Source organism: Salvelinus namaycush, chromosome 15 (genome assembly GCF_016432855.1).
Source record: "Salvelinus namaycush isolate Seneca chromosome 15, SaNama_1.0, whole genome shotgun sequence".
In the NCBI taxonomy this organism is placed as follows: Eukaryota; Metazoa; Chordata; class Actinopteri; order Salmoniformes; family Salmonidae; genus Salvelinus; species Salvelinus namaycush.
In genome coordinates, this window is record NC_052321.1 from 1,948,788 (window position 1) to 1,973,778 (window position 24,991).

The 24,991-nt window shown below is 46.1% G+C and overlaps 2 protein-coding genes across 3 annotated transcripts in view; one reads left to right on the forward strand and one right to left on the reverse strand.

Moving 5' to 3' along the window:
- Window positions 1-24,991, reverse strand: part of LOC120060102 (protein numb homolog) — a 103,149-nt gene that overhangs the window by 33,598 nt on the left and 44,560 nt on the right. The window lies entirely within an intron of this gene.
- Window positions 17,097-24,991, forward strand: part of LOC120060105 (protein numb homolog) — a 123,655-nt gene continuing 115,760 nt past the window's right edge. Inside the window, exon 1 of the mRNA XM_039009185.1 lies at window positions 17,097-17,406. The gene's annotated coding sequence lies outside the window, so the exon portion shown is untranslated. The remainder of the gene's footprint in view (window positions 17,407-24,991) is intronic.

The window sequence follows — 24,991 nt, forward strand, 5'->3', positions numbered from 1 at the left end:
ACGCTCCATAACACATGTTTCCCCTCTCGGTCTTCTCCCTGTTTGTGCAGTTTCCCACTTCCTCTTTTATTCCCCAAGCACTCCATGGCTTAATGAGCGTCGCCTCGTTGGGGCAGGAAGTCCATGTAAGGCTCGGGGTGGAGCCAGCGGGCTACAAGATTACGCCCTTCAATCACCACTCCCATCACCACTCCCCTCACCTCTCCCTGCTGTCTGCCATAATATTTTCTCCAAATGATTTGAGGGAGTGCCCACATGCTGCTATTCTGTGTTGAGCGGTTAACAAAGAAATAGGTACTTCTATATGAGTTAACTCATCAAATCAAATCAAATGTATTTATATAGCCCTTCTTACATCAGCTGATATCTCAAAGTGCTGTACAGAAACCCAGCCTAAAACCCCAAACAGCAAGCAATGCAGGTGTAGAAGCACGGTGGCTAGGAAAAACTCCCTAGAAAGGCAGGAACCTAAGAAGAAACCTAGAGAGGAACCAGGCTATGAGGGGTGGCCAGTCCTCTTCTGGCTGTGCCGGGTGGAGATTATAACAGAACATGGCCAACATGTTCAAATGTTCATAGATGACCAGCAGGGTCAAATAATAATAATCACAGTGGTTGTAGAGGGTGCAACAGGCCAGCACCTCAGGAGTAAACGTCAGTTGGCTTTTCATAGCCGATCATTGAGAGTATCTCTACCGTTCCTGCTGTCTCTAGAGAGTTGAAAACAGCAGGTCTGGGACAGGTACCACGTCCGGTGAACAGGTCAGGGTTTCATAGCTGCAGGCAGAACAGTTGAAACTGGAGCAGCAGCACGGCCAGGTGGACTGGGGACAGCAAGGAGTCATCATGCCAGGTAGTCCTGAGGCATGGTCCTAGGGCTCAGGTCTTCCAAGAGAGAGAAAGAAAGAAAGAGACAAAGAGATAATTAGAGAGAGCATACTTAAATTCACACAGGACACCGGATAAGACAGGAGAAGTACTCCAGATATAACAAACTGACCCTAGCCCCTCGACACATAAACTACTGCAGCATAAATACTGGAGGCTGAGACAGGAGGGGTCAGGAGACACTGTGGCCCCATCCGATGATACCCCCGGACAAGGCCAAACAGTCAGGATATAACCCCACTCACTTTGCCAAAGCACAGCGCCCACACCACTAGAGGGATATCTTCAACCACCAACTCTCCCAGTGGAGAAAGGGGAACTGGCCAGGCAGAGACAGCAAGGGCGGTTCGTTGCTCCAGTGCCTTTCCGTTCACCTTCACACTCCTGGGCCAGACTACACTCAATCATAGGACCTATTGAAGAGATGAGTCTTCAAAAAGACTTAAAGGTTGAGACCGAGTCTGCATCTCTCACATGGGTATGCAGACCATTCCATAAAAACGGAGCTCTATAGGAGAAAGCTCTGCCTCCAGCTGTATGAGTTAACTCCTATATGACTTATTAAACTTTAGGTGCTCTACAGACGTTGGTCTATATTTAATATATTGTAAGGCTGCGTGATGAGACTCATGATGATGTTTAAAAAGTCATTTGAAAGGCATGAGCTCTGCTTTGTTTTGTTTTTTTGCGCAGGCTGTACACACTTCATCAGTCTCTTCATCAGTCTCTCATAAATATAGTAAGGCTATAGAAAGCTGATGGGATCCTCCTCTTTTTAATAGAGGCCATCAAAACTCTGTTTTCTCTCGCAATTGCATAGCCTATAGAAATGTTGCGCAACATGAGCTCATGGGCTCTCATGAAGTGTTTGATTAGATTTTATAATACATTTGCATAGAAAATACCAAAATGTTCTCTCTGCCTAATGGCAAAATGTGTAGAACTACAAAAAAACTGCTCTAAATGTCACGTTCCTGACCTGTTTTCCGTTGTTGTTGTATTTGTTTAGTATGGTCAGGGCGTGAGCTGGGTGGGTAGTCTATGTTATGTGTTTCTATGTTGGGTTCAATGTGTTGCCTGATATGGTTCTCAATTAGGGGCAGGTGTTTGACGTTTCCTTATTATTCCTTATTAACCATATTAAGGTAGGCTGTTCTCACTGTTTGTTTGTGGGTGATTGTCTTCCGTGTCAGTGTTTGGACCACACGGGACTGTATCGTTTGTTCTAGTCTGTACCTGTTCGTGCGTTCTTCGTGTTTATGTAAGTTCATATGTTCAGGTCGGTCTACGTCGTTTTTTGTTTTGTAATTTCTCAAGTGTGTTACGTGTTCGTCTAAATAAATTCATCATGTCTTCACAACACGCTGCGTTTTGGTCCGATCCCTACACCTCCTCTTCAGACGAAGAGGGGGAAATCAGCCGTTACAGAATCACCCACCAACCAAGGACCAAGCGGCGTGGGAGAAAGCAGCAGCAGCGATCGCAGGATTCCTGGACATGGGAGGAAATACTGGACGGTAAAGGTCCATGGGCACAACCTGGAGAATATCGCCGCCCTCGTGAAGAGCTGGAGGCAGCTAATGCCGAGAGGCGGCTGTATGAGGAGGCAGCACGGAAACAGGAGCAAAATCTGGACTACACTACGTGGGAGGAGATCGACAGGTGGGCGATCGACCCAGGGAGAAAGCCGGAGCCCGCCTGGGATTCTTTGGCGCAGTGTGAGGAGGGATACCGGCGAAAGGAGGCAGCACGACGACGCGGTAGGAAGCCTGTTAGTCAAGCCCAAAAATTTCTTGGGGGGGGCTAAAGGGTAGTGTGGCGAAGTCAGGTAGGAGACCTGCGCCAACTTCCCGATCTTACCGTGGAGAGCGAGAGTACGGGCAGACACCGTGTTATGCGGTAGAGCGCACGGTGTCTCCTGTACGTGTGCATAGCCCGGTGCGGGTTATTCCACCTCCCCGCACTGGCAGGGCTAGATTGAGTATTGAGCCAGGTGCCATGAAGCCGGCTCAATGCGTCTGGTCTCCAGTACGTCTCCTCGGGCCGGCATACATGGCACCAGCCTTACGCATGGTGTCCCCGGTTCGCCTACACAGCCCAGTGCGGGTTATTCCACCTCCCCGCACTGGTCGGGCTACGGGGAGCATACAACCAGGTAAGGTTGGGCAGGCTCAGTGCTCAAGGGAGCCAGTACGCCTGCATGGTCCGGTATATCCGGCGCCACCTCCCCGCCCCAGCCCAGTACCACCAGTGCTTACACCACGCACCAGGCTTCCTGTGCGTCTCCAGAGCCCTGTTCCTCCTCCACGCACTAGCCCTATGGTGCGTGACTTCAGCCCGGTACCACCAGTTCCGGCACCACGCACCAAGCCTCCTGTGCGTCTCCAGAGCCCTGTTCCTCCTCCACGCACTAGCCCTGTGGTGCGTGTCTCCAGCCCAGTACCTCCAGTTCCGGTACCACGCACCAAGCCTCCTGTGCGCCTCCAGAGTCCTGTGCGTCCTGTTGTTGCTCCCCGCACTAGCCTTAAGGTGCGTGTCCTTAGCCCGGTACCTCCAGTTCCGGCACCACGCACCAGGCCTACAGTGCACCTCAGCCGGCCAGAGTCTGCCGTCTGCCCAGCGGCGCCTGCGCTGCCCGTCTGTACTGAGCCTTCAAAGCCGCCCGTCTGTCCTGAGCCTTCAGAGCCGTCCGTCAGTCAGGAGCCGCTAGAGCCGTCCGCCAGACAGGAGCCGCTAGAGCCGTCCGCCAGACAGGAGCCGCTAGAGCCGTCCGCCAGACAGGAGCAGCCAGAGCCTTCCGCCAGACAGGAGCAGCCAGAGCCTTCCGCCAGACAGGAGCAGCCAGAGCCTTCCGCCAGACAGGAGCAGCCAGAGCCCTTCAGTCATGAGCTGCCCTCCAGTCATGAGCTGCCCTCCAGTCATGAGCTGCCCTCCAGTCATGAGCTGCCCTCCAGTCATGAGCTGCCCTCCAGTCCGGAGCTGCCACTAGTCCGGAGCGACCATTCAGTCCAGAGCTGCCTCTCTGTACGGAGCTGCTCTTCAGTCCGGAGTTGTCCCTCTGTCCTGAGCTACCTCTCTGTCCTGAGCTACCTCTCTGTCCTGAGCTATCTCTCTGTCCTGAGCTACCTATCTGTCCTGAGCTACCTATCTGTCCTGAGCTACCTCTATGTCCTGAGTTATCTCCTCTATCTAAGGGGGACCTGTGTTAAGGTTCCTAGACCAGGGTCGGGGGCGAGGATCGCCACTCAAAGGACGCTAAGGAGGGGGACAAAGACAATGGTGGAGTGGTGTCCTCGTCCTGCGCCGGAGCCGCCACCGCGGACAGATGCCCACCCAGACCCTCCCCTAGATTGTTAGGTGGTGCGCCCGGAGTTCGCACCTTGAGGGGGGGGGTTCTGTCACGTTCCTGACCTGTTTTCCGTTGTTGTTGTATTTGTTTAGTATGGTCAGGGCGTGAGCTGGGTGGGTAGTCTATGTTATGTGTTTCTATGTTGGGTTCAATGTGTTGCCTGATATGGTTCTCAATTAGGGGCAGGTGTTTGACGTTTCCTCTGATTGAGAACCATATTAAGGTAGGCTGTTCTCACTGTTTGTTTGTGGGTGATTGTCTTCCGTGTCAGTGTTTGGACCACACGGGACTGTATCGTTTGTTCTAGTCTGTACCTGTTCGTGCGTTCTTCGTGTTTATGTAAGTTCATATGTTCAGGTCGGTCTACGTCGTTTTTTGTTTTGTAATTTATTCAAGTGTGTTACGTGTTCGTCTTGTCTAAATAAATTCATCATGTCTTCACAACACGCTGCGTTTTGGTCCGATCCGTACTCCTCCTCTTCAGACGAAGAGGAGAAAATCAGCCGTTACACTAAAACTTCAAAAATGTCTCTCGGCAAAATGTGCAACATTTTCTCTCTGCCCCATGGCAGAATGTGTAGAACTGCAGAAAATGTGCAACATTTTCTCTCTGCCCCATGGCAAAATGTGTAGAACTGCAGAAAATGTGCAACATTTTCTCTCTGCCCCATGGCAGAATGTGTAGAACTGCAGAAAATGTGCAACATTTTCTCTCTGCCCCATGACAGAATGTGTAGAACTGCAGAAAATGTGCAACATTTTCTCTCTGCCCCATGGCAAAATGTGTAGAACTGCAGAAAATGTGCAACATTTTCTCTCTGCCCCATGGCAGAATGTGTAGAACTGCAGAAAATGTGCAACATTTTCTCTCTGCCCCATGGCAAAATGTGTAGAACTGCAGAAAATGTGCAACATTTTCTCTCTGCCCCATGGCAGAATGTGTATAACTGCATTAAATAAACTTTAACAAACATTTTTGTTTGGGGGGGAACCAGATCTTGCTTAGGGCTTAGCCGGCCTTCTATCAATCTACCTAACAATCTCCAAATGACGTTAAGCTGTCTAAATTATGTTAAACTGTCCAAATGACGTTATGGTTTCCAAATGACGATATGGTTTCCAAATGATGTTAAGCTTTCCAAATGACGTTAAGCTGTCCAAGGTCAATATACGTTTTTTATTGCATGTGTCCTTAACGTATTCTCTCTCTCTCGCTCTCTCTCTCTCCCCCCTCTCTCTTTATCCCCCCTCTCTCTTTCTCTCTCTCTCTCCCTCTTCCCCCTCTCTGTCCCTCCTTCACCTACCGTAGAAGTGGAAGCCGAAGGGACCAGCCCTGCAGCACATGGTCAGTGGTCTGTGTCTGGACAGTCAGCCTCCGGCTGGCCCTCCAGCCGTCACTCAGTGTCGCTCCCAGCTGGCCAGTCAGGTCTGGGAGCCGCAACTCATCACCTGATTATCTGAACCCTGGTGGCTGGGGAGAGGAGGAGGAGGGAGGAGGAGGAGATACACTAGTGGCTGGGGAGAGGAGGAGGAGGAACACTGGTGGCTGGGGAGAGGAGGAGGAGGAGGAGGAGGAACACTGGTGGCTGGAGAGAGGAGGAGGAACACTGGTGGCTGGGGAGAGGAGGAGAAGGAGGAACACTGGTGGCTGGGGAGAGGAGGAGGAGGAGGAGGGAGGAGGAGGAGATACACTAGTGGCTGGGGAGAGGAGGAGGAGGAACACTGGTGGCTGGGGAGAGGAGGAGGAGGAGGAACACTGGTGGCTGGAGAGAGGAGGAGGAACACTGGTGGCTGGGGAGAGGAGGAGAAGGAGGAACACTGGTGGCTGGGGAGAGGAGGAGGAACACTGGTGGCTGGGGAGAGGAGGAGGAGGAGGATAAGCCGGTACTGGGCTTGACCCAGAGGATCACGTCTGTCTGCTCACTGTCCTTCCCTCCCCTGGGAGAGAGAGGAGGAGGAGAAGAATGTGACAAACAACTATATTGATGTTTACCAGATGTTTCTGTCCTGAGTGTCAGACTGACAAGAGCCACACCAAGGAGTCTGAGATTAACCAACCAACCCTGTTAGAGGTCTCACCTGTACAGTATCAGAGGTCTGGGCCCATATTCATTAATAAGAGTCTCAGAGTATGAAAGACCAGGAGCGCTGATCTAGGATCAGTTTAGCCTCTTAGATCAGAATGAATGAGATGATATGGACAGATCCTAGATCATAATGAATGAGATGATATGGACAGATCCTAGATCAGAATGAGATGATATGGACAGATCCTAGATCAGAATGAACGAGATTACATAGACGTGGGGGAACCTGAATACGGGCCCTGGTCGTAACCTGTACACTATCAGAGGTCAGAGGTCGTACCTGTACAGCACAGGAGATTGGTGGTACCTTAAATTGGGGAGAACGAGCTTGTGTTAATGACTGGAGCGGAACGAATGGAATGGTATCAAATACATCAAACACGTGGTTTCAATGGTTTCCATGGTTTCCATGGTTTCCAGATGTTTGATACCGTTCCATCTGCTCTGTAATGGCTCCTTGTTTACGAGCTGTTCTCCCAGCAGCCTCCTGTGCTGTACAGTACCTTCATCCTCTAAGATGGCGTGGCTTCTCCTACTGTAGATTATCAGCTTTTCACTCAAATCTCTTCTTGCAAATCTCAACCTTATCTTCTCTGTCAACAAATCCTTGACGACAAATTGCTAAAGTAGGAGCGATGATCTTTTTTCCTCTTAGAAGACAAAGGGGCGAATATTGTATAAAAAATGCACCTGAATACACTCTGACCCCAAGTCAGTTCTGAATGTGTCTTGTTGCCTGGCATAGCTTTGGGACAGATATGCAGATCGTAGACCACGGATGTCCAACGTCAACTGATATCAACTGGGTAGACTTTATTTCACTGAATAGCTGGTTTTTCTTTTTTTTAAGTGCCATGCAAAGCAGTTTCAGGAACATTATTTATTGTTTTGCATGGTCAAGCCCCATGGTCAAGCCCCGTGGTCAAGCCCCATGGTCAAGCCCCATAGCCCCATGGTCAAGCCCCGTGGTCAAGCCCCATAGCCCCATGGTCAAGCCCCGTGGTCAAGCCCCATATCCCCATGGTCAAGCCCCGTGGTCAAGCCCCATGGTCAAGCCCCATAGCCCCATGGTCAATCTCCATGGTCAAGCCCCATGGTCAATCCCCATGGTCAATCCCCACGGTCAATCCCCACGGTCAATCCCCACGGTCAATCCCCACGGTCAAGCCCCACGGTCAATCCCCACGGTCAAGCCCCACGGTCAATCCCCACGGTCAAGCCCCACGGTCAATCCCCACGGTCGATCCCCACGGTCAAGCCCCACGGTCAATCCCCACGGTCAAGCCCCACGGTCAATCCCCACGGTCAAGCCCCACGGTCAATCCCCACGGTCAAGCCCCATGGAATGTTATGGTTTTTTTTTTTAAATGTAAATATTCTAAGCTAAAATGTGCTTGTATTTTGTGTAAAGTTAAAGTAGCCTCTATATGTTGTTTGAGAAATAAATCATGATGCCACTATGGTGTGTTTTCTGTTCTTCGTGCATTATCATAGCCCGGGTACCAGTCTGTTTGTGCCTTCGTGCATTATCATAGCCCGGTTACCAGTCTGTTTGTGCATTCATGCCACTCCTTGCCACTTCTTGTCATGACAAGGGCACAAACAGACTTGTACCCAGGCTAGCATAATCAGTTGACAAATGCTGTCTGTGTCCCAAATGGTCAGTGGTGGGAAAAAGTACCCAATTGTCATACTTGAGTAAAACTAATGATATGTTAATCGAAAATGACTCAAGTAAATATTAAAGTCACCCAGTAAAATAGTACTTATATTTTTAAGTATCAAAAGTAAATGTAAAAATCATTATATTAAGCAAATCACACGGCACCATTTTCTAGTTTTTGATTTATTTATTCAGACATCATTTACAAATGAAGCATTTGTTGTTTAGTGAGTCCGCCAGATCAGGTGCAGTAGGGATGACCAGGGATGTTCTCTTGTGTGAATTGGACCATTTTCCTGTCCTGCTAAGCATTCAAAATGTAAAGAGTACTTTTGGATGTCAGGGAAAATATATGGAGTAAAAAAATACACTATTTTCTTCTGGAATGTAGTGAAGTAAAAGTAGTGAAACGTTTAAATAGTAAAGTACAGATACCCCAAAAAACTACTTAAGTACTTTACACCATTCCAAATGGCGCCCTATCCCCTGTATAGTGCACAACTCAACAGTAGTGCACTATAATAAAGAATAGGGTTCCATTTAAAGTAGTGCACTATATAGGGAATAGGGTACCATTTAAAGTAGTGCACTATATAGGGAATAGATACCATTTAAAGTAGTGCACTATTAGGGAATAGATACCATTTAAAGTAGTGCACTATATAGGGAATAGATACCATTTAAAGTAGTGCACTATATAGGGAATAGATACCATTTAAAGTAGTGCACTATATAGGGAATAGATACCATTTAAAGTAGTGCACTATTAGGGAATAGATACCATTTAAAGTAGTGCACTATATAGGGAATAGATACCATTTAAAGTAGTGCACTATTAGGGAATAGATACCATTTAAAGTAGTGCACTATATAGGGAATAGATACCATTTAAAGTAGTGCACTATATAGGGAATAGATACCATTTAAAGTAGTGCACTATATAGGGAATAGATACCATTTAAAGTAGTGCACTATTAGGGAATAGGTTCTAAAGCTGCACTATCGAGAGGATCCTGATTGGTTGCATCACTGCCTGGTATGGCAACTGCTCGGCATCAGACCGCAAGGTACTACAGAGGGTAGTGCGAACGGCCCAGTACATCACTGGGGCCAAGCTTCCTGCCATCCAGGACCTCTATACCAGGCGATGTCAGAGGAAGGCTCTAAAAATTGTCAAAGACTCCAGCCACCCAAGTCATAGACTGTTCTCTCTGCTACCGCACGGCAAGCGGTACCGGAGCACCAAGTCTAGGTTCAAGAGGCTTCTAAACAGCTTCTACCCCCAAGCCATAAGACTCCTGAACATCTAATCAAATGGCTACCCAGACTATTTACATTGCCCCCCCCCCCCACCCCCTCTTTACACCACTGCTACTCTCTGTTGTCATCTATGCATAGTCACTTTAATAACTCTACCTACATGTACATACTACCTCAAATAACCGGTGCCCCCGCACACTGACTCTGTATCGTTACCCCCCTGTGTATAGTGGGGTGGCAGGTAGCCTAGTGGTCAGAGTGTTGGGCCAGTAACCGAAAGGTTACGAGTTCGAATCCCCGAACTGACAAGGTAAAAATCTGTCGTTCTGCCCCTGAACAAGCCAGTTAACCTGCTGTTCCTAGGCCGTCATTGAAAATAAGAATTTGTTCTTAACTGACTTGCCTTGTTAAATAAAGGTAAGAAAATAGCCAATCAGAAGCTATTGTTATTTACTGCTGCTCTTTAATTACTTGTTACTTTTATCTCTTATTCTTATCTGTATTTTTTTGAAACTGCATTGTTGGTTAAGGGCTCGTAAGTAAGTATTTCACTGTTTTAGCATTACACCTGTTATATTCGGCGCATGTGACTAATAAAATTTGATTTGATTTAAAGTAGTGCACTATATAGGGAATAGGGAACCATTTGGAAGGCATTAATAAATGTACTTTATGTCAGAGATACTATATGTGTCCAAGAGGGGGAGCATTGACTCTGAAGTATTTCAGACCGTGAGAACCTGTCGGCTGTAGCACAACGTAACACCACTAGAGGGCATGCTAACCACATAAATAGATCAGCTAGGCAGCATATCGCCCTTCACGTGTCTGAGGTGGGTTGTTTACTATATCGCCCTTCACGTGTCTGAGGTGGGTTGTTTACTATATCGCCCTTCACGTGTCTGAGGTGGATTGTTCACTATATCGCCCTTCACGTGTCTGAGGTGGGTTGTTCACTATATCGCCCTTCACGTGTCTGAGGTGGGTTGTTCACTATATCGCCCTTCACGTGTCTGAGGTGGATTGTTCACTATATCGCCCTTCACGTGTCTGAGGTGGGTTGTTCACTATATCGCCCTTCACGTGTCTGAGGTGGGTTGTTCACTATATCGCCCTTCACGTGTCTGAGGTGGGTTGTTTACTATATCGCCCTTCACGTGTCTGAGGTGGGTTGTTCACTATATCGCCCTTCACGTGTCTGAGGTGGGTTGTTCACTATATCGCCCTTCACGTGTCTGAGGTGGGTTGTTCACTATATCGCCCTTCACGTGTCTGAGGTGGGTTGTTCACTATATCGCCCTTCACGTGTCTGAGGTGGGTTGTTCACTATATCGCCCTTCACGTGTCTGAGGTGGGTTGTTCACTATATCGCCCTTCACGTGTCTGAGGTGGGTTGTTCACTATATCGCCCTTCACGTGTCTGAGGTGGGTTGTTCACTATATCGCCCTTCACGTGTCTGAGGTGGGTTGTTCACTATATCGCCCTTCACGTGTGGTCTGTGTCTGAGGTGGGTTGGTTGGTTTTTAAATGTGTGTCTCTTTGATCTTTCAAGAATAGAAGGACCAGTGTAATGCTGCAGTGTTCGTCACATGTCTACGGTGTTGGTTAGAATCTGACCTAGTGCCCTTTGACCTCTCTCTCTTTTTTTACTGTCATCCTCTCTCTCTCTCTATCGGTTCAATAAGGACAGAACAACATAGTAAATCTATGTATATTTTATTAAAGTCTAGAAGGGCTACCTTCTACGTCATCAAACCTGTGTCATGGAGGAGGAAATTACCACTCTCTGGCCTCAACATAAGCCCTAAATGCTGTTACACACCACAGGAGATTGGTGGCACCTTAGCAAGCAATGCAGGTGTAGAAGCAAGGCGTGTTTCTATCTCCCAACCTATTGACCAGGCTCTCCACAGGGGCCTGACCTCTCATTGTTGCTCAGCTTGTTCAACCAATGGCTGCCAAGGCTGCTACACACTCTACACAAACAGAAACTCTGCTGAAGGACGGGCTCATGATAACGGCCGGAACGGCGCTAATGGAATGGCATCAAACACCTGGAAACCATGGAAACCACGTGTTTGATTTATTTGATACCATTCCGCTGATTCCGCTCCAGTCATTACCACGAGCCCGTCCTCCCCCAATTTTTGGGGGGTTTTAGGCTGGGTTTCTGTACAGCACTTTGTGACATCAGCTGATGTAAGAAGGGCTTTATCAATACATTTGATTTGACCTATGATGGAAGACGGTTAAGAGCTGACATCATTCACTGTGTTGTTTCAGTGACAGGTTGGACAACTACTGGTGGTCATCACAAATCATCTTTCCTGAGCCTGACAGGATGACAGGTTGACAGGTTGACTGGTAGACAGGTAGACAGGATGACAGGATGATAGGTAGACAGGATGACAGGTAGACAGGATGACAGGTAGACAGGTAGACAGGATGACAGGATGACAGGTAGACGGGTTGACTGGTAGACAGGATGACAGGATGACAGGTAGACAGGATGACAGGATGACAGGTAGACAGGATGACAGGTAGACAGGATGACAGGTAGACAGGATGACAGGTTGACTGGTAGACAGGTTGACTGGTAGACAGGATGACAGGATGACAGGTAGACAGGATGACAGGTAGACAGGTTGACTGGTAGACAGGTTGACTGGTAGACAGGATGACAGGTAGACAGGATGACAGGTAGACAGGATGACAGGTAGACAGGTTGACTGGTAGACAGGTTGACTGGTAGACAGGATGACAGGTAGACAGGATGACAGGTAGACAGGATGACAGGATGACAGGTAGACAGGTTGACTGGTAGACAGGATGACAGGTAGACAGGATGACAGGTAGACAGGTTGACTGGTAGACAGGTTGACTGGTAGACAGGATGACAGGTAGACAGGATGACAGGTAGACAGGATGACAGGTAGACAGGATGACAGGATGACAGGTTGACTGGTAGACAGGATGACAGGTAGACAGGTTGACTGGTAGACAGGATGACAGGATGACAGGTAGACAGGTAGACAGGATGACAGGTTGACAGGTTGACTGGTAGACAGGTAGACATGATGATAGGTAGACAGGATGACAGGTAGACAGGATGACAGAATGACAGGTAGACAGGATGACAGGATGACAGGTAGACAGGATGATAGGTAGACAGGATGATAGGTAGACAGGACGACAGGATGACAGGTAGACAGGATGACAGGTAGACAGGATGGCAGGATGACAGGTAGACAGGATGACAGGTAGACAGGATGACAGGTAGACAGGATGACAGGATGACAGGTAGACAGGTAGACATGATGACAGGTAGACAGGATGACAGGATGACAGGTAGACAGGATGACATGTAGACAGGTAGACAGGTAGACATTGTTAGCAGGTAGACAGGTAGGCAGATAGACAGGTAGACAGGATGACAGGTAGACATTGTTGGCAGGTAGACATGTAGGCAGATAGACAGGATGACAGGTAGACAGGATGACAGGTTGACTGGTAGACAGGTAGACAGGTAGACAGGTAGACATGATGACATTGTTGGCAGGATGACAGGTAGACAGGTAGGCAGGTAGACAGGTAGACAGGATGACAGGATGACAGGTAGACAGGATGACAGGTAGACAGGTAGACAGGATGACAGATAGACAGGATGACAGGTAGACAGGTAGACAGGATGACAGGTAGACAGGATGACAGGTAGGCAGGTAGACAGTTAGACATGTTGACATTGTTGGCAGGATGGCAGGTACACAGGTAGGCAGGTAGACAGGTTGACAGGTAGACAGGTTGACAGGTTGACATTGTTGGCAGGATGGCAGGTAGACAGGTAGGCAGGTAGACAGGTTGTCAGGATGACATTGTTGGCAGGATGGCAGGTAGACATGTTGACAGGATGACAGGTAGACAGGTTGACATTGTTGGCAGGATGGCAGGTAGACAGGTTGACAGGTAGACAGGTAGACAGGATGATAGGTAAACAGGTAGGCAGGTAGACAGGTTGGCAAGATTACATTTTTGTTGTTTGTGTACGTGTATACCAGAAAGTGTGTGTTTGTTTCCTGCAAGTATGAAGACAGGTTGACAGGTAGACAGGTTGGCTGGTAGACAGGTTCACAGGTTGACAGGTAGACAGGTTGACAGGTAGACAGATTGACAGGTAGGCAGGTAGAAAGGTAGGCAGGTAGACAGGTTCACAGGTTCACAGATTGACAGGTTGACAGATTGACAGGTAGACAGGTAGGCAGGTAGGCAGGTAGACAGGTAGGCAGGTAGACAGGTTCACAGATTGACAGGTTGACAGGTAGACAGGTTGACAGGCAGACAGGTTGACAGGTTGACAGGTAGACAGGTAGACAGATTGACAGGTAGACAGGTAGACCAGTTGACAGGTAGACAGATTGACAGGTAGACAGGTAGACAGATTGACATATTGACAGGTAGATAGATTGACAGGTAGACAGGTAGACAGGTAGACAGATTGACAGGTAGATAGATTGACATATTGACAGGTAGATAGATTGACAGGTAGACAGGTAGACAGATTGACAGGTTGAAAGAGGGCGAGGAAGATAAAGATAAACGTTGCTAAAGCACAACAGGCTTGACAACATTGTCAAGAAGCATAGCCTAGTTTCTCCAAGTAGCATAGCCTAGTTTCTCCAAGTAGCATAGCCTAGTTTCTCCATTAGCATAGCCTAGTTTCTCCAAGTAGCATAGCCTAGTTTCTTCAAGTAGCATAGCCTAGTTTCTCCAAGTAGCATAGCCTAGTTTCTCCAAGTAGCATAGCCTAGTTTCTCCAAGTAGCATAGCCTAGTTTCTTCAAGTAGCATAGCCTAGTTTCTCCAAGTAGCATAGCCTAGTTTCTCCAAGTAGCATAGCCTAGTTTCTCCAAGTAGCATAGCCTAGTTTCTCCAAGTAGCATAGCCTAGTTTCTTCAAGTAGCATAGCCTAGTTTCTCCAAGTAGCATAGCCTAGTTTCTCCAAGTAGCATAGCCTAGTTTCTCCAAGTAGCATAGCCTAGTTTCTTCAAGTAGAATAGCCTAGTGTTTCCAAGTAGCATAGCCTAGTTTCTCCAAGTAGCATAGCCTAGTGTTTCCAAGTAGCATAGCCTAGTGTTTCCAAGTAGCATAGCCTAGTGTTTCCAAGTAGCATAGCCTAGTGTTTCCAAGTAGCATAGCCTAGTGTTTCCAAGTAGCATAGCCTAGTGTTTCCAAGTAGAATAGACTAGTTTTTCCAAGTAGCATAGCCTAGTGTTTCCAAGTAGCATAGCCTAGTGTTTCCAAGTAGAATAGACTAGTTTTTCCAAGTAGAATAGCCTAGTTTTCCCAAGAAGTCTATCTGCACTGCAGTCCAACATACAGCTGCCCGCCTGCTGTCCAAACCCCTGTTTCATCCCCAGTACCTACAGCTATGTGTGGAATGCAGCTGATACTAATAAACTACTGGTCTTTAAAGGGGCAATCTGCTGTTCGAACAATAACAATAAGGGTTATCCCACCCCGCCACTGTTCTGGTAAACAGTTGAGGGATGAGGCTGTAGAAATATAACCATTCTTAACATTCTTAACTTCATTAAACAGAGCTGTGGATACAAGGACTGACCATCTATGATATCTCAATTAGAGTTGTTACCATGTTTTGAGGCTATGCAGTGTTTGTTTATGATTACATTGTTTAAAAAAACAAAGGAGTAAATCAAGCTTATATTTGGGGTTCTGAGGGAGATGCGACAATTGAACCAAGCTAATGAGGCTAAGTTATATTCTTCAATAATCAATGGGTACAGTATATATCGTTAACTTAAAAGTAAAAAAAAAACTGATGTAGCAATCGCAGATTTCCCCTTTGAAAGGAGTCAGTTCTCATCAGAATGAATGGGGGCTGAAGGAACCACAACAAAGGGCCCAGTTGTACTCTCCCTCTTCTTCTGAACTTAGTATCATTTTAGGGCTGCCTGCTAAGGGCTGCCTGCTATTGCTGTTGACCATACATACGCAGTGCTGTTCAGAATCAAAAGCTGTTGAAATACAGTTCAGAACTACAGTATTTTGAATAGGACTGTGTCTGAATGGGACAGTCAGAGCAACCAGTTAGGGAATGGATGAATGGCTGAATAGACAGGAGGTAGAAACTCAGGCTACGTCCTGCTTGCCTTTTGTTGACATTGTTCAGGATCCCAACCTGTTGATCATTGTCCACCATGAAGAGATAGTGTGTCCCAAAATGGCACCCTATTCCCTTACATAGTGCACTCCTTTAGACCAGGGCACTAAGGGTACTGTACCCTACATAGTGCACTACTGTTGACCAGAGCCTTATTCCCTATATAGTGCACTCCTTTTGACCAGAGTAGTGCACTATAACTGGAATAGGCTGATAGATTCAGAGCAGAGTTATAGAGGGGGATATATATGGCTTTATGCTTCCCTGTATTGACAAGTGCATGATTACATAGGTAAAGGGCCCATCTGTGCTAGTCTCGTATATCCCAGACCTTTGTCGGAACATTGTTATTGTGGGAGGCCACCCGTCTGCCTATGGATATCACACCTGTATTATTCCATTCAGTTCAAACTTCCTGACAAGCAGACAGAGGACTCGTGAGTAGATCTATGCAGCTTTAATCTATTGAAAATCCTATTGAATACAGTGCATTTTCACAAAGTCCACACCGCAAAAGTAACCGGCTGTAAGTCCCACCCCTTTTCATCTGTCCATCACTTATTTTTTTTATTTTTATCAATCAAGCACCTTGAATTTCACTGTAAACTTGCAGAGCATTACCCAATGGATAAGGACAAAAATAGCTGAAGGAATGAGTAGAGATGAGATGGTAGTAGATGTCCCACAGTCTGCACTGAATGCCATGGATCCCAACCCACTAGCAGTGGAGAAGGTGGACCATGTAGTGTTTTATAGCGAAAGTAATAAAGTGCACTCGTCAAACTAATAAAACATCTAAGATGCTTGACATCATTGTGAAGGCGGCAAATAGATTTCTGGATCTCCAGGACTTTACAGCCAAAATGTTACGAGTACTGAATGAAGAGGTCCCCCCCCTCCCAGGTTCCTGAGCCTGTGTAGGGATCTGAATTCACATTTAAATCTGACTGAAGGAGTACACTTTTTTGTTTTTGTTTAAAATGTAGGATAGTAGTGTGAATTTGGTTAGTGTTTTTTTGTTTTTGGTAATTAGTATGAATTTGTTCATCCAAAACATATTTTGTTTTTGGGGTATTTTTCACTACAAAATGGTGATAAAATACACCTTATGAGTGTAGTCTGCCAATAAACCTCAAAGAAGAACAAGAAGCATGGATGAGGACAGGGGCCATCAGTTACCAGGGATGGTTGAATCATGGAGTGGACAGGCAGGTGAAACTAATAGATTACCACAGTATGAGTCATAATACCCATGGAACCTAGCGGTCAAACAGGGAAATGGTTCTTCCACCACTAATTTTTCCCATTGGGGATTTTAGAAACACTTAAAATATGGGCTCTGGGATGTTATGATAGCCGTGTAAATCACTCTAGGACAAGGTGACTTTTATCAGTATATTTGCCTGTATTTACCCCCCAAAATGTAATGTTAATTAGCACTTTTGAATCTAAGAGTAAATAGAGCTGAATATATTGATAAAAGTCACCTTGTCCAAGAGAGATTTACATGGTTATCAAAACGTCACCCAGCCTAAACTAAACACAAATCTTATTTTAAGTGTTTCTAAAATCCACTAAATGAAAAATGAATTATAGAAAAACGATTGGAACTATTTACCTGTTTGACCGCTAGGTTTTATGGGTATTATGACACCTCCACTGTGGAGCTCTATTAGTTATTCTGCGCTCTGTCACACTCAAGACAAGAGCGCTCTGAAATCCGAGTAGATAGCCGGAGTGAATTTGTAACCTTAATAAACTTGGTTTTGGATTTCTCCCTGACCAAGATGGCTGCCATTTTCGACCCATAACAGAACTTTGAGAGTTTATGACACAGCCGATCGTATGGTGAAACTAGAGCGCTTAGCAGGATAGAGTTCATTCCCAATAACACTACTCTGGAATTTACATTTATATCGGCCAGGTTCGAGAGAGAGGTGATCGAATTTGACTGACTTCTGGATCGGGGCGCTGGTCACAGGTAAGGGGACAAGTTAGATATTTTAAAATGATATCTAATTAACGTTAGTCGGTGCGGTTACTGACGGCAGAGGGGGAAAAAATAGATGTTTTGGCTGGGGTTCACAGCTCTCGACGTTGGCTATCCAGCAAATGCTAACTAGCTAGCTGGCAACATTAGAACCGAATGAACTGTACCGTAGCTGAAACTGGTACACTATGAGCTAACAGTCAGCGAACTATAAATACATGTTAGTTTGCCAGTGAATAAGCCACATTTAAACGGCTCTAAGTGTTATGACGGCTAGAAGCTAGCTAACAGGTAGCTAACTGGCGGCAAGGAGCTAACTTTGCTACTGGGTTGACAGCGCTAGCTGGTTGGCTACTGAATAGCTAACGTTATAATTAAGTGGATTCACATCATTAGACTATCATTTGATTTTATGATAACTAGCAGAGATAGCTAGGTAGCTAACTAGCTAACGAGGTAGTTTTAATGTGAAATGCGTAACATATGGACTGAAACCCACTACCTTACTGCGTAACGTTAGTCTCAAAGGCAGTGGCTTCGCGACTAAGGTTAACTATTTAGTTAGTGAGCTAGCTAGCTACTGTTAACTCTCTCAATGAACAAACTAGCTAGCTAACATGCTTGAAGTCTATTTCACGACCATGGCTGTCTGTTCTTCATTGTTGGGGCTCTACTTTAACCTAGTACGGTTAGCCCTCCTTAAAATGTTACATGGCCAGGATCCTTCCTTCTGTCGTCCTTTTTAACGTTGATTGTCAATATGTAAGAATCACCATTCTTAGGATGAAACGGAATGTGTGAGTAAATACCTTGTCTGACATAAAACCTGCAAGTTACGCAAATGTCACCTTACATTTCCACTCATGTGTAGGAACGGACTACTCTGATTTTCCAACATCATGATGATCTTGACACACACCTGCCTCGAAGCCAAGTAGGGTTGGCCGGGCGGGCAGAGAGTGAAACTCAACAAGTTGCCTGGCATGTGTAATTTCTCAATTAGTCATCGTCACATAGATTCTGTGTTGCAATTCCAACAGCTCCTGTTAAATTGAATGATACAAATCTGTCGTCGTTGAGATTCTCAGTGGTATTCCCGTCAAAATACAATAGCGAAGAATGTGATCAATCTGACACAGCCACAACACCTCTATCCATCTCCTGACTCACACACATCCCCCTGAAACATTTCCCACTGAGATTTAGGTTTATGTGATGGTGGTGTATCTGGATGATAGCAACACCTTTTCCCCCTAGTCTGATAGATACAACACCTTTTCCCCCTAGTCTGATAGATACAACACCTTTCCCCCTAGTCTGATAGATACAACACCTTTTCCCCCTAGTCTGATAGATACAACACCTTTCCCCCTAGTCTGATAGATACAACACCTTTTCCCCCTAGTCTGATAGATGCAACACCTTTTCCCCCTAGTCTGATAGATACAACACCTTTTCCCCCTAGTCTGATAGATACAACACCTTTTCCCCCTAGTCTGATAGATACAACACCTTTCCCCCTAGTCTGATAGATACAACACCTTTCCCCCTAGTCTGATAGATACAACACCTTTTCCCCCTAGTCTGATAGATACAACACCTTTTCCCCCCTAGTCTGATAGATACAACACCTTTTCCCCCCTAGTCTGATAGATACAACACCTTTTCCCCCTAGTCTGATAGATACACCTTTTCCCCCTAGTCTGATAGATACAACACCTTTTCCCCCTAGTCTGATAGATACAGCACCTTTTCCCCCTAGTCTGATAGATACAACACCTTTTCCCCCTAGTCTGATAGATACAACACCTTTTCCCCCTAGTCTGATAGATACACCACCTTTTCCCCCTAGTCTGATAGATACAACACCTTTCCCCCCTAGTCTGATAGATACAACACCTTTTCCCCCTAGTCTGATAGATACAACACCTTTTCCCCCTAGTCTGATAGATACAACACCTTTTCCCCCTAGTCTGATAGATACAACACCTTTTCCCCCTAGTCTGATAGATACAACACCTTTTCCCCTAGTCTGATAGATACAACACCTTTTCCCCCTAGTCTGATAGATACACCACCTTTTCCCCCTAGTCTGATAGATACAACACCTTTTCCCCCTAGTCTGATAGATACAACACCTTTTCCCCCTAGTCTGATAGATACACCACCTTTTCCCCCTAGTCTGATAGATACACCACCTTTCCCCCCTAGTCTGATAGATACAACACCTTTTCCCCCTAGTCTGATAGATACAACACCTTTTCCCCCCTAGTCTGATAGATACAACACCTTTTCCCCCTAGTCTGATAGATACAACACCTTTTCCCCCTAGTCTGATAGATACAACACCTTTTCCCCTAGTCTGATAGATACAACACCTTTTCCCCCTAGTCTGATAGATACAACACCTTTTCCCCCTAGTCTGATAGATACAACACCTTTTCCCCCTAGTCTGATAGATACAACACCTTTTCCCCCTAGTCTGATAGATACAACACCTTTTCCCCCTAGTCTGATAGATACAACACCTTTTCCCCCTAGTCTGATAGATACAACACCCTTTCCCCCTAGTCTGATAGATACAACACCCTTTCCCCCTAGTCTGATAGATACAACACCCTTTCCCCCTAGTCTGATAGATACAACACCTTTCCCCCTAGTCTGATAGATACAACACCTTTTCCCCCTAGTCTGATAGATACAACACCTTTTCCCCCTAGTCTGATAGATACAACACCTTTTCCCCCTAGTCTGATAGATACAACACCTTTTCCCCCTAGTCTGATAGATACAACACCTTTTCCCCCTAGTCTGATAGATACAACACCTTTTTCCCCTAGTCTGATAGATACAACACCTTTTCCCCTAGTCTGATAGATACAACACCTTTCCCCCTAGTCTGATAGATACAACACCTTTTCCCCTAGTCTGATAGATACAGCACCTTTTCCCCCTAGTCTGATAGATACAACACCTTTTCCCCCTAGTCTGATAGATACAACACCTTTTCCCCCTAGTCTGATAGATACAACACCTTTCCCCCTAGTCTGATAGATACAACACCTTTTCCCCCTAGTCTGATAGATACAACACCTTTTCCCCCTAGTCTGATAGATACAACACCTTTTCCCCCCTAGTCTGATAGATACAACACCTTTTCCCCCCTAGTCTGATAGATACAACACCTTTTCCCCCTAGTCTGATAGATACAACACCTTTTCCCCCTAGTCTGATAGATACAACACCTTTTCCCCCTAGTCTGATAGATACACCACCTTTTCCCCCTAGTCTGATAGATACAACACCTTTCCCCCTAGTCTGATAGATACAACACCTTTTCCCCCTAGTCTGATAGATACAACACCTTTTCCCCCTAGTCTGATAGATACAACACCTTTTCCCCCTAGTCTGATAGATACAACACCTTTTCCCCCTAGTCTGATAGATACAACACCTTTTCCCCCTAGTCTGATAGATACAACACCTTTTCCCCCTAGTCTGATAGATACAACACCTTTTCCCCCTAGTCTGATAGATACAACACCTTTTCCCCCTAGTCTGATAGATACAACACCTTTTCCCCCTAGTCTGATAGATACAACACCTTTTCCCCCTAGTCTGATAGATACAACACCTTTTCCCCCTAGTCTGATAGATACAACACCTTTTCCCCCTAGTCTGATAGATACACCTTTTCCCCCTAGTCTGATAGATACACCTTTTCCCCCTAGTCTGATAGATACAACACCTTTTCCCCTAGTCTGATAGATACAACACCTTTTCCCCTAGTCTGATAGATACAACACCTTTTCCCCTAGTCTGATAGATACACCTTTCCCCTAGTCTGATAGATACACCTTTCCCCTAGTCTGATAGATACAACACCTTTTCCCCCTAGTCTGATAGATACAACACCTTTTCCCCCTAGTCTGATAGATACACCACCTTTTCCCCCTAGTCTGATAGATACACCACCTTTTCCCCCTAGTCTGATAGATACACCACCTTTTCCCCCTAGTCTGATAGATACACCACCTTTTCCCCCTAGTCTGATAGATACAACACCTTTTCCCCCCCTAGTCTGATAGATACAACACCTTTTCCCCCCTAGTCTGATAGATACAACACCTTTTCCCCCCTAGTCTGATAGATACAACACCTTTTCCCCCTAGTCTGATAGATACAACACCTTTTCCCCCTAGTCTGATAGATACAACACCTTTTCCCCCTAGTCTGATAGATACAACACCTTTTCCCCCTAGTCTGATAGATACAACACCTTTTCCCCCTAGTCTGATAGATACAACACCTTTTCCCCCTAGTCTGATAGATACAACACCTTTTCCCCCTAGTCTGATAGATACAACACCTTTTCCCCCTAGTCTGATAGATACAACACCTTTTCCCCCTAGTCTGATAGATACAACACCTTTTCCCCCTAGTCTGATAGATACAACACCTTTTTCCCCTAGTCTGATAGATACAGCACCTTTTTCCCCTAGTCTGATAGATACAGCACCTTTTCCCCCTAGTCTGATAGATACAGCACCTTTTCCCCCTAGTCTGATAGATACAACACCTTTTCCCCTAGTCTGATAGATACAACACCTTTTCCCCTAGTCTGATAGATACACCTTTCCCCTAGTCTGATAGATACAACACCTTTTTCCCCTAGTCTGATAGATACAACACCTTTTTCCCCTAGTCTGATAGATACAACACCTTTTCCCCCTAGTCTGATAGATACAACACCTTTTCCCCCTAGTCTGATAGATACAACACCTTTTCCCCCTAGTCTGATAGATACAACACCTTTTCCCCCTAGTCTGATAGATACAACACCTTTTCCCCCTAGTCTGATAGATACAACACCTTTTCCCCCTAGTCTGATAGATACAACACCTTTTCCCCCTAGTCTGATAGATACACCACCTTTCCCCCCCCTAGTCTGATAGATACACCACCTTTTCCCCCCCTAGTCTGATAGATACACCACCTTTTCCCCCCCTAGTCTGATAGATACACCACCTTTTCCCCCCCTAGTCTGATAGATACACCACCTTTTCCCCCCCTAGTCTGATAGATACAACACCTTTTCCCCCCCTAGTCTGATAGATACAACACCTTTTCCCCCCCTAGTCTGATAGATACAACACCTTTTCCCCCCCTAGTCTGATAGATACAACACCTTTTCCTAGTCTGTTAACCAGTCTTTTAAGCAAACATTCCACTCCTGCCATTTGCCAAAGAGGAGTGGAATGTTAGCCTTTCCTTATTATTTACATTTGAGTAATTTAGCAGATGCTCTTATCCTTACAGGAGCAATTAGGGTTTAGTGCCTTGTTCAAGGGCACCCAGGCAGGTTTTTCTCAGGGCCAAACCGTTCGGCTACGCCTGCAATGAAGTGATTCAACGGTCACCCCAACAGATCTATTGAAGCTTGTTACTGTGATGCGATTTGCCCGCTAGAAAACTAAACTTAGGTTATTGATTGGTTAGTGGGTTGCCATTAGGGGATTGAAATGATTAACCGGTTTGGTCGTTGGTCGCTGTGATGCTCTAGTTAGCAGTGAGGCCCTCTGCTCTCCCAGCTCTCCCATTTTGGCTTTTCTTTTTCAGAGCAATGACAAACTCTGCTCTTTGAGCAGGTGTGTTCACCCTCAGGAGAATGAATGTGTGTTAATTCTTTGTACCAAAGCCTTGGTTCTGACAGGCAGCAGTATGACAGAGGAGCAGAATGCCTGCTCAGGACTCAGTCTAGGTGCTGTTCCAAATGGCACATGATTCCCTATTTAGTGCACTACTTTTGGCCAGGCCTTTTGCCATTGGGCCCTGAGCCATTGGGCTCCCGAGTGGCTCAGCGGTCTAAGGCATTGCATCTCAGTGCAAGAGGTTTCACTACAGTCCCTGGTTTTTCGAATCCAGGCTCTGTGACATCCGTCCGTGATTGGGAGGCGCACAATTGGCCCAGCGTCGTCCGGGTTTGGCCGGGATAGGCCGTCATTGTAATTAAGAATTTGTTCTTAACTGACTTGCCTAGTTAAATAAAAAAATATGAAAACAATTTGTGACTCGGTTTATGTCTGCGGTGTGTGGATAGCTTAGTGAGACTAAACTGCTGCTGGGTTGCTCTGTGGAGGCCATTTCCTGGCGACCATTCATCCACGTGACTGATCAGTGACAACGTTTGCATGCACACCAATATCCCGTTGTGATTCAGGGATAGTCATTCTGTTTTTGAGTTGACACAATAATAAACATCATGTCCCGTTTACAATAAACCCCCTCAAAAAGCTTGTGTCCCGGATAAGATGTCTGGGATATGCTGATCTTAGACGGGATACTGTGGCATGTCAACGTCTAATTCCGTTTATCTGATTTGTTAAACAAATCACTTCAAAAACACTATTAATTTTTCCCTTTGGGAATTTTAGAAACACTTAAAATAAGGGCTGTGTTTAGTGTAGATTTACCCTGGCGTGACGTTTTGATGTGGTGCAATATTCACGGGTCACTACGGAGGAGTGTTAGTTCCTGACTCAAAGGGGAATACTGTGGTGCTATATTCACGGGTCACTACGGAGGAGTGTTAGTTCCTGACTCAAAAGGGAATACTGTGGTGCTATATTCACGGGTCACTACGGAGGAGTGTTAGTTCCTGACTCCAAAGGGGAATACTGTGGTGCTATATTCACGGGTCACTACGGAGGAGTGTTAGTTCCTGACTCCAAAGGGGAATACTGTGGTGCTATATTCACGGGTCACTACGGAGGAGTGTTAGTTCCTGACTCCAAAGGGGAATACTGTGGTGCTATATTCACGGGTCACTACGGAGGAGTGTTAGTTCCTGACTCAAAAGGGAATACTGTGGTGCTATATTCACGGGTCACTACGGAGGAGTGTTAGTTCCTGACTCAAAAGGGAATACTGTGACATCTCCCTCCAAGCATTAAAACTCATGGTATCTGATTCCGTGCTCTCGTCTGCATTAAAAACAAAAATATCGATCCAGGTTTGGGTGTGGCAGGAGAGATGAGGTGTTTACACTGTCGACCACGCCCCCTGACTTTGAGAAGCTCCGAACGCGACATGCATCAAGCCACACCCATCTCATTAGTGGTGGAGAGAAAAGAGACATTATGTCAGACTCATTTACAATTGACTGTCACAACTCCACATTAACAGTATGTGACTGTCACAACTCCACATTAACAGTATGTGACTGTCACAGCTCCACATTAACAGTATGTGACTGTCACAGCTCCACATTAACAGTATGTGACTGTCACAACTCCACATTAACAGTATGTGACTGTCACAACTCCACATTAACAGTATGTGACTGTCACAACTCCACATTAACAGTATGTGACTGTCACAACTCCACATTAACAGTATGTGACTGTCACAGCTCCACATTAACAGTATGTGACTGTCACAACTCCACATTTAACATTATTTGACCGGCGGGCTCTCTCTGCTGTGTGGCGTTTCGTGGTGGTGGGAGACTGAACTCTGGATCATTAGTGGGGAGGCAGTTTCGGGAATTGTGGGGGGGAGGGGGGGGGCCGCCAGC